At 38.0% G+C, this 10225-nt stretch overlaps 1 pseudogene; it reads right to left on the bottom strand.

Annotated features, from left to right (window-relative positions):
* Nucleotides 1-4106, bottom strand: part of LOC103208120 — a 14052-nt pseudogene extending 9946 nt beyond the window's left edge.
* Between the last annotated feature and the right edge of the window lie 6119 nt (nt 4107-10225).

Here is a 10225-nt window from a genome sequence, read left to right as displayed (position 1 = left end):
TCATTGTCATGGAATCAGATCCTACTGATAGTTACCTCTCCATAGGTTTCTGAGGTGGTATCACTACAGTAGATTGCCCAATCTCCCTTCCAAAGAGTGGCTGGTGGGTTTAAACCACCAGCCTTCTGGTCAGCAGTCAAATGCCTTAGGCATGATGCCAATTGGTTTTTCCATATCCTTAAAAAATGTTGATGGGATCTGGATTGGAATTGCATTGAATGAATAGATTGCTTTGGGTAGAATTGACATTTTCACAATGATTAATCTTCCTATCCATGAGCATGGTATGTTATTTCTTCCATTTATGTAGATCTCATGGTTTCTTGAAGTAGTCTGTTGTAGTTTTCTTTGTAAATTATTTATTTATTTATTTAAATTTACTATCGAGGAAGAACATTTTAAAACTAAGTCCTTAATGACTAAAGATTCTTGACAAAGGTCTAATTGAGATCTTTTCTTGCTCTATGTGTCTCCTTTTTGTTATAAAGTACAGCTTGCCATTTTTGCAAAAACAAGTTTCCTTTATATCTTAGATGCAAGACTTTCTTAACAGGAGAATGTAGTTTTGCATGCCTCACTCTAGTTATTTAAATTCAATTTTTTGTTTAGAAATGGCCGATGTGAAGTGATATAGTTAGTATTAATAGGTATTTCAACATAGTTTTAAGTGTATCATTTTAGTGGTTAAGTTATATTGTTAGATACTCCGTAAGTTTTTTTTATATCTTTTTTTTAATGTATACATATGCTTTCTACTTAGAAAATATGTAATTTTAAATTCATTCTAAGAAATTTGTAAGTCAGCCATATCTTGTTACCTGACACCCACTTACTGCAAATAAGGCTAACTCCTGTGAAAGATGGTCAACGATGATCCTGTGACCTTCAGCTTTGCTAATGTTATCCAATCAGAAAATATCCCAAATGAAACCTCTGTTTATGGTTTTTAACCTTACCAACTTTTGTAATTCTGAGTACTCAGGAACACATTGTCTTTACAATGTGTGGAATTTTTAACTCTCTCTTCACTGTTTTGCAAAATGCCTTGTTGCCATTAATAAAAGTCTTTGTTTTTACCTTAAATGGACTTGTAGTTTATTTACTATGGAAATTTTAGTGTCAGAAGTTGGATCCAGTTGAAAACTCTCTCTGGCACCTCACAGAGCCCTGGTAAATTGGATTTTAGATCCAGATGAATTGTTTGGATTCTCCTTTTCCCACAACCTTTGAGAGCCACCGAGGTGTGTACCTCTTGGTGGTGGAGCCTCTACTTGTTGTGTATGAAACTTTTCAGTATTATTATTGCCTAACTTTCATTGTTATTTGACAGGATTTCATTTTTATCATGTATGGATTTATTTTCCTTTTTCCTCTGTTTTGTTTTCTATCAGGAGTAATTCCACTTCTTGGTCTTGGATTAGTCACAGAAGATAATTCTGCTTTCAAGGAATTTAGGGTCACATTAAGTCACAAAACTTTTGGTCACAGACTGCGTACTTAAAAGCTCTTGGGGATCCCATCAGTGGACCAAGTATTACAGATGCCTGTGTGAAGATAATTCAGTCAGTGAGTGGGCTAGTACAATAAATTGTCCACTGAATACATGCAAATGCTCCTGCTTTATTAGGCATACTACTGAAATAGCAAAATACTTGGAAATCACGTATTGTTTCCCTGTAAGGATTGCTGTGACCCTGAGAAAATTGAAATGAGAGTCAGTTTGCTAATTGTGAACTTCAAATTACTTCTACCAAAACAGCATTAGAAGACATTGTCTTTAAGGTATTCCACTTGCAAGTTTGGGTTGATGTTTTCTGCTTGAAAGCTTGGGTTTAAAGTGTGACATTTTGTAGACAACAGATTATCATATTCTTTTAGTTCTAAGACTATGTTGTTGCTGTTCTTGTTGTTGTTGTTGTTAGGTGCCATTGAGTCATCTCCGACTCATAGAGACCCTATGTACAGCAGAACGAAACACTCCCCAGTCCTGTGCCAGCTCCATGATCCCAGCTATACCTGAGACCATTGTTGCAGCCACTGTGTCAATCCATCTTGTTGAAGGCCTTCCCCTCTTTCATTGACCTTCCACTTTACCAAGCATGATATCCTTCTCTGGAGAATGGTCTCTTCTTAAAACATGACCAAAGTAGGTCAGATGAAGTCTGGCCATTCTAGCTTCCAAGGAGTATTCTACCTGTACTTCTTGCAGGACAGATGTGTTAGTTCTTTTAGCAGTCCATAGCACTTCCAGCATTCTTCTCCAGCACCACATTCAAAAGCATCGATTCTTCTTCAGTCTTCCTTATTCATTGTCCAGCTCTCACATGTATATGAGATTGAAAATGCCATGACTTGTGTCAGGCATACCTTAGTCCTCAAGGATACATCTTTGCTCTTCAACACTTTTTCAACTGATTTGTCCAGTGTTATATACATCATCTGATATCTTGACTGCTGCTTCCATTGGTGTTAATTGTAGAAACAAGTAATATGAAGTCTTTGATAACTTCAATCTTTTCTCCATTTATCATGATGCTGCTTATTGGTCCAGTTGTGAGGATTTTGGTTTTCTTTATATTGAGGTGTAATCCATACTGCAGACTGTATACTTCAATGCTTATCAGTAAGTGCTTCAAGTCATCCTCACACTCAGCAAGCAAAATTGTTTCATCAGTGTATTGTAGGTTGTTAATAATTCTTCCTCCAATCCTGATGCCATGTTCTTCTTCATATAGTCCACCTTCTTGGATTATTTGCTTAACATAGAAACTGAATAAGTATGGTAGAAACATACAGTCCTGACAAACTCCCTTCTTGATTGTAAACCATGCAGTGTCCCCTTGTTCTGTTTGTACGACAGCTGACTTGTCTATGTACAGTTTCCTTATGATTAATTAATCCAATTATGTGTTATGATCCAATTAAGTGTTCTGGAATTCCCATCCTTCTCAATGTTATCCATAATTTGTTTTGATCCACACAATTAAATGCTTTTGCAGAGGAAATAAACCACAAGTAAACATCTTTCTGGTATTCTTTTCTTTGAGGGAAGATCCATCTGGCATCAGCACTGATAGCCCTTGTTCCACCTCCTCTTCTGAATCCCACTTGCATTTCTGGAAATTCTCTGTCATTATATTGCTGCAACTGTGTTTGATTTATCTTTAGTAAGATTTTACTTGTATGCGATATTAATTATACTGTTTGATAATATTATATTACTGTTTGATAATATTATAATGATATTGTTCCAAGACTATAAGCAAAAGAAATTCTCTTATCTGGTTTGTGCATGTGTTCAGTCTAACAGAAATGAGAAACAACAAATCCAAAAGCAGAGAATGTCCTTCAGGAATTAATGCAAATTATATGAGCAAGCATTATGGGCCTGCCCTTTGCTTCTATTTAAACAGGTTGCTAAATTGAACTAATGATAGCCTACAAGCTATATAGGAGCTCTGGTAGTGTAGTGCCTAAGGCACTTGACTGCTAACCAGAAGACTGGTGGTTCAAACCCACCACCCACTCCTTGGAAGGAAGATGGGGCAATCTACTTCCATAGTGATACTGCCTCAGAAACCCAAGGAGTGGTCACTATGAGTCGGGTCTGACTCGACGGCACATAACAACAACAAAAACAAGCTATGTGGCCACTTCATGGTTCTATGACTTTTCCAAGTTATCTTTTCTATTAAGAGCTCTGGTGGAGTAGTGCCTAGGGCATTTGACTGCTAACCAGAAGACTGGTGGTTCAAACCCACCAGCCATTCCTTGGAAGGAAGATGGGGCAACTGACTTCCATAGTGGTATTGCCTTGGAAACCCAAGGAGGAGTTGCTATGAGTTGAATCCAACTTTGTGGCTGTGAGTTTGAGTTATACAGTAAATTAGAGCAAAATGTTCTAAAGTAAGCAAACACAATGGAATTACTATTTTAATTTTTATTTTAAATCATCTACTAGCATTCAGAAAAGTGAAGTTATAAGTTTGAAAAATATTGTTTCAAGAGTGACTGACCAAAGTGTTTTTGCTTTTTGTTTTCATTTCTAATACTTCAGCACCACCTTTTGTCTCCTCTGCTCTTCCTGCCACCTCTAGAGTTGTCATTCTCTCTGTTAACCACCCAAGCTCTATGCCTTCCTTTTGCCTCATATAATGCTTCTCTATCTCAACTCCCCTTATTTCCAGGCAATATCTTGTTGTTCTTTGGTGTTTTGAGCTGATTCTGACTGAGAATGACCCTGTTTATAAAAGAACAAAACACTGCCTCGTCCTGAGCCATCCTCATAGTACTTGCTATACTTGAGCCTATCATAGAAGCAACTGAGTCGATCTTTCTTGTTAAGGGTCTTCTCTGTTTTCTCTAACCCTCCACTTTACCAAGCATGATACCCTTTTCCATGGACTGATCCCTTCCGACCACATGACCAAACTAAAAGAGATGAAGTCTGGCCATTTTTGTTTCTAATAAGCATTTTGGCTTCACTTCTTCCAGAATAGATTTGTTCATTCTTTGGGCTAAAACCAAATTCACTGGCATCGAGTCAATTTTTTCCAAGGCTATAAATCTTTATGAAAGTAGAACCACTGGTGGGTTTGAACCAGTAACTTTCTGGTTAACAGCCAAATGCCTTATCCACTATACCACCAGAAAGCTTCTCTTGGGCCTGGTATTTTCAGTATTCTTTGTCAACACCACAATTTAAAGACATCGATTCTTCCATCTTCCTTATACTTTGTCCAGCTTTCATATGCATATGAAGCAATTGAAAATACTATGGCTTGGATTAGGTGATTATTGTCTTCAAAGTGAGATCTTTGCTCTTTAACACTTTAAAGACTTTTGCAGCAAATTTGCCTAGTGTAATATAACATCTGATTTCTTGACTGCAGCTTCCATGATGTTGCAAATACAAGTAAAATGAAATCTTTGCCAACTTAAGTCTTTTTACCATTTATCATGATGTTGTTTACTGGTCCAGATGTGAGGATTTTTTTTTTTTTTTTTTATGTTAAAGTGTAATCTGTACTAAAGACTATAGTCTTTAATCTTTATCAGTAAGTGCTTCAAGTCCTCTTCACATTCAGCAAGCAAGATACTTTACCAAAGAAGATATTCAGGCAGCCATCAAACCCCTGAAGAAATATTCATGATCTTTAGTTATTAAAAAAAATAATAATAATAACCTCACTGCTGTCGAATCAGATCTGATTCACAGTGACCCCTCCTTGGGTCTCTAAGGTGGTATCACTATAGAAGTAGATTGCCCAACCTTCCTTCCAAGGAGTAGCTGGTGGGTTTGAACCACCAGTCTTTTGGTTAGCAGTCAAATGCCTTAGGCACTATGCCACCAGAGATCCCTCTTAATCATTGTTGGTGGTGGTATTATGTGTGCTGGTGTCAGACCTGACTCATAGCAACCCCTGCTTGGGTTTCTGAGGCAATATCACAGTGGAAGTAGATTGTCCAACCTTCCTTCTGAGAAGTGGCTACTGGGTTTGCCACCAGCTTTCTGGTTAGCAGTCAAGTGCCTTAGGCACTAAACTACCAAAGCTCCTCTTTAGTCATTGTTGTTGTTGTTATGTGCCGTCGAGTCAGCCCTGACTCATAGCAACCCCTCCTTGGGTTTCCGAGGCAGTATCACTACGGAAGTAGGATTGCCCAACAATCCTTCCAAGGAGTGGCTGGTGGGTTTGAACCGCCAGCCTTCTGGTTAGCAGTCAAGTGCCTTAGCCACTACGCTACCAGAGCTCCCCTTTAGTCATTAGAGAGATGCAAATCAAAACAACAGTGAGCTATCATCTCACCCTGGCCAAAATAGCAAAGGTCAAGAGAGAAAACAACAAATGCTGGTGAAGGTGTGGAGAAAGTGGAACTCTCATACATTGCTGTTGGGAAGGTAAAATGTCATAACCACTACAGAGAACTGTATGACACTTCCTTAAAAAGTTGGAAATAGAAATACAATTTGATCCAGCAACACTACCACTAGGAATATATCCTAAAGAGATGAGATCTGGGACACAAATACATATATGCATATCCATGTTCATCTCAGCACCATTTACAATAGCAAAGAGATAGGAACAACATAAGTACCCATCAACTGATGAATGGATGGCCAAACTATGGTACATACATTATGATGAAGAATCAGTGAATAGCCTAAGTGAATGAACTTGGAGCACATTATGCTGAGTGAAATAAGTCAATTACAGAAGGACAAATATTGTATGAGTCTCTTATTATAAGAAATCAGGGTAAGGTTTACATAAGGAGGGATATGTTCTTTGTAGGTTACCAGGGATAGGAGGGAAGGAAAAAGAAGGGAAAATCAATGGATAGTTAAGAGACAAATGTTGATATGGGTGAAGGCAAAAGGAATATAACAAAAGTGTGTGAATGGTACGATATCACTAAGGAAAAAGAAGACACGGAGAGGTTTACAAGAGGTACAGGCAATAAAGGTAAGTACTATTGCATATATAATACTGCATTATCAGTTATAGCAATACTATTCTATGGATGACAAGCAAGAAGATCAGGAATGGATAGCCAAACCAGACCATACATAGGTTTGGCAGACATATTTGTATGTGCTATAAAAATTACCATATGCAGTATAAAGTGAACAGGGTGCAAAATTAGGATAACTTTTAGCCACAACTAAGCACCTTGTCTAAGGCTTAGTGCTTGACGGCTAACCAGAAGGCTGGTGGTTCAAACCCACCAGCCACTCCTTGGAAAGAAGGTTGCACAATCTACTTCCATAGTGACACCGCCTCAGAAACCCAAGAAGGGGTCATTATGAGTCAGGTCCGACTCGACGGCACATAACAACAACAACAAGAAGCACCTTGAGAGAGTGAGTCACTGATTCTGCAGTCTGGTGACCATGGTTGTGGGGGATATCAAGCTTAATTGGCACAAAAGTGTACATAAAACTTAAGATCTACACCATTTTGTTCTCCTTAGTTTTCTCCTTATGAAATTCCTACAGGGAGGCCAACGTCTATCTCTCATATTACTCAGGATGAACCACATATTTCCTAATTTGATTTGTTATAATATTGCAAATCTCTAATTGAAGATTATTGGAAATATCATAGTCAATTTAAAGAAGCCTTTGTTGTCATTGTTGTTAGGTGCCATCGAGTCATCTCCAACTCATAGCAACCTTATGCACAACTAAACCAAACACCACCCAGTCCCATGCCAGCTCAATGATCCCTGATATACTTGAGCTCATAAGTGCAGCCACTGTGTCAACCCATCTTGCTGTGGGCCTTCCCTTCGTTAGTCAACCCTCCACCTTATCAAGCATGACATCCTTCCTCAGGGAATGGTCCCTTCTGACAACATGCCCAAACTAGGTGAGATGAAGTCTAGCCACTTTCCCTTCCAAGGAGCTTTCTGACTGCACTTCCTCCAGGACAGATTTGTTAGTTCTCTTAGTGGTCCATGGTACTGGCTTGGGACAGGCGCACACAAGTCCTCCGTATGTTGTTGTTGTTGTTGTTATTTGCCGTCGAGTCTGCCCCGACTCATAGCGACCCCTCCTTGGGTTTCCAAGGCAGTATCACTGCGGAAGTAGGATTGCCCAACCTTCCTTCTGAGGAGTGGCTGGTGGGTTTGAACCACCAGCCTTCTGGTTAGCAGTCAAATGCCTTAGGCACTATGCTACCAGAGCTCCTAGTCCTCTATATAGAGAAGGCTTTAATAACCTAGAACTTCTCGTATATAATTATCTTAACACTGACCCTGGAGACTATGTATATTGGAAAAGTCATCAAAAAATGATTTCGAGTACAAATGGAAAGGGTTTTATTTAGTTCTTCTTACTAATACTTGTGATACTAAATGTAAAGGCATTAAAATTTAGATTATTTTGTCTCAATGAAAAAAAAAGGACAAACCTATTTGGACTTGGAAACCCACTGAAGAACTGAAACTAAAATTCAAGTGCTGCACTTACCAAGGACAAGCAACCATGGAAGAAAACAACTGGACCCAAGGACAAGAAGAAACCAACATCTGAGCAGACAGCTTACATTTGCAAGATTTCCAGATCAAGACTATACACTTCCATTATGGAATTCTTTGACCTTTTTGAACTCTTATTTTCTAACTTTTGTCATTGTGTGGGTTGCAAATATTCTATATCACATCATTTATGCTGTATGGGAATTAGAAGACAAATGATTTATCTCCTTTTACAAGATTATTCTTATAACTAGAATTAATGAAGGTTTTTTTTTTTCTTTTCAAATCACTATGTTTGATCCATTAGTATTAGTAAGAATCACCATTGATATTTTTACTTTATGTTTATAACAATGTTTGCCTTTATTAGCTTATTGCTTTATTATACTCTTTTCCCTTATTTTTTTATCATGTTGTCATTATTAGGCACTGTTGAATTGGTTCCAACCATAATGACAGTATGTACAACAGAATGAAACACTCCCTTTTCCTATGTCATCCTCAAGAATCATTGTCATACTTAAGCCAATTGTTGAAGCACGTCTGTCAATCCACCATGTTGAAGGGATTCCCCTTGTTGGCTGACCATCTACTTTACCAAGTGAGATAGCCTCCAAGATTGCCTCCTTGTGAGAATGTGACCAAAGTATTAGAGACAAAGTCAGGCCATTGTAGCTTCTAAGGAGCATTCCTGTTCTAATTCTTCCAAAACAGATGTGCTGTTTCTTTTAGCAGTTCATGATACATTCAATATTCCTCACCAACACCACAATTCAGATGAATCAATTTTTTTAGGTCTTCTTTATTCATTGCCATGCTCTCACATGCATATGTTATTGTTGTAAGGTTCTATAGAGTCAGCTCTAATTCATAGTGACCCTATGTACAACAGAATGAAACCCTGCCTGTTGCTATGTTTGAGCTCAATGTTGCAAACACTGTGTGAACCCATCTAACTTATGGTTTTCTTCTTTTTTACTGACTCACTACTTTACTAAGCTTGATGTCTTTCTCCAAGGACTGGACCATCCTGACAATATGTTAAAGTGCATGAAATGAAATCTTACCATCCTCTCCTCCAAGGAGCTTTCTGGCTCTACATCTTCCAGAACAGATTTGTTCATTCTACTGGCAGTTCATGGTATGTTCAATTTTTTTTTTTTTTTGCCAACACCATAACTCAAGTGCATATGATACAATTGGAAATACCATTGTTTGGATAACACACACTTTAGTATTCAAAGTGACAACTTTGCTTTTGAACACTTGAAAGACGGTTTTTATAGTAGATTTGTCCAATGTAATATGCCATTTTTTTTTTTTTTTTTTTAGTTTTACTTGCATGGACATTGATTGCAGATCCATGTAAAATGAAATCCTTGACAGCCCCAATGTTTTCTCTGTTTATCACGATTTTGCTTATTGATCTAATAGTGAGGATATTTTTCATTTTATATTTTCTTTATATTTGTTTTCATTTGTTGACATGTATGATAGAGTTGTGTTTTAGCGTGGCTGGGCCATAATTCTAAGTGGTGTAGCAATTTTGATGGAGTTACACCCCCTGATAAGACTTGATATAATGCAATCACCTCCATGATTAGAACTGCAATGATCAATCAATCATTTGAAAGTGAATTTCCTTCAGGAGACTGAAGGTTTGTTTCCAAAATATATGAAAAAGATCTGGGAAGGACTCTGGCTTTTTTCTTGAGATCTTACATCTGATTCACATTCATCTAGACTTGAAACAGTGGCCTGCCATGTTTCCTGCTGATATTGGGATTTTTGCCTTTGCAGCCTGTGGAAAAAAAAAAAAAAAAAAAAAACCTGCCATTTACCTGCTTATCTTTAATTGTCAGCTTCCAAAAACAGTAGTCTGCTATATTGCCTGTTGATCTTGTATTTGTTAGTTCTTATAGCTGTATGACATAGTGCCTAAGGTATTTGACTGCTATCCAGAAGGCAGGCAGTTCAAACCCATCAGCCACTCCTCAGAAGGAGGATGGGGCAATCTACTTCCATAGTGATACCACCTTGGAAACCCAAGGAGGGGTCGTTCTGAGTTGTATCCTACTAAATGGCAGTGATTTATAGCTGCGTGAATGAGAAGAAGCCTTCAACATATAGATAGATAGATAGATAGATAGATAGATAGATATAGATAGATAGATAGATAGAGGAGCTCTGGTAGCATAGTGCCTAAGGCACTTGACTGCTAACCAGAAGGCTGGTGGTTCAA

Source organism: Orycteropus afer, unplaced genomic scaffold (genome assembly GCF_000298275.1).
Source record: "Orycteropus afer afer isolate SDZICR_OR568_19922 unplaced genomic scaffold, OryAfe1.0 scaffold00412, whole genome shotgun sequence".
Taxonomy (NCBI): Eukaryota; Metazoa; Chordata; class Mammalia; order Tubulidentata; family Orycteropodidae; genus Orycteropus; species Orycteropus afer.
This window is presented reverse-complemented; position numbering and strand designations above follow the sequence as displayed.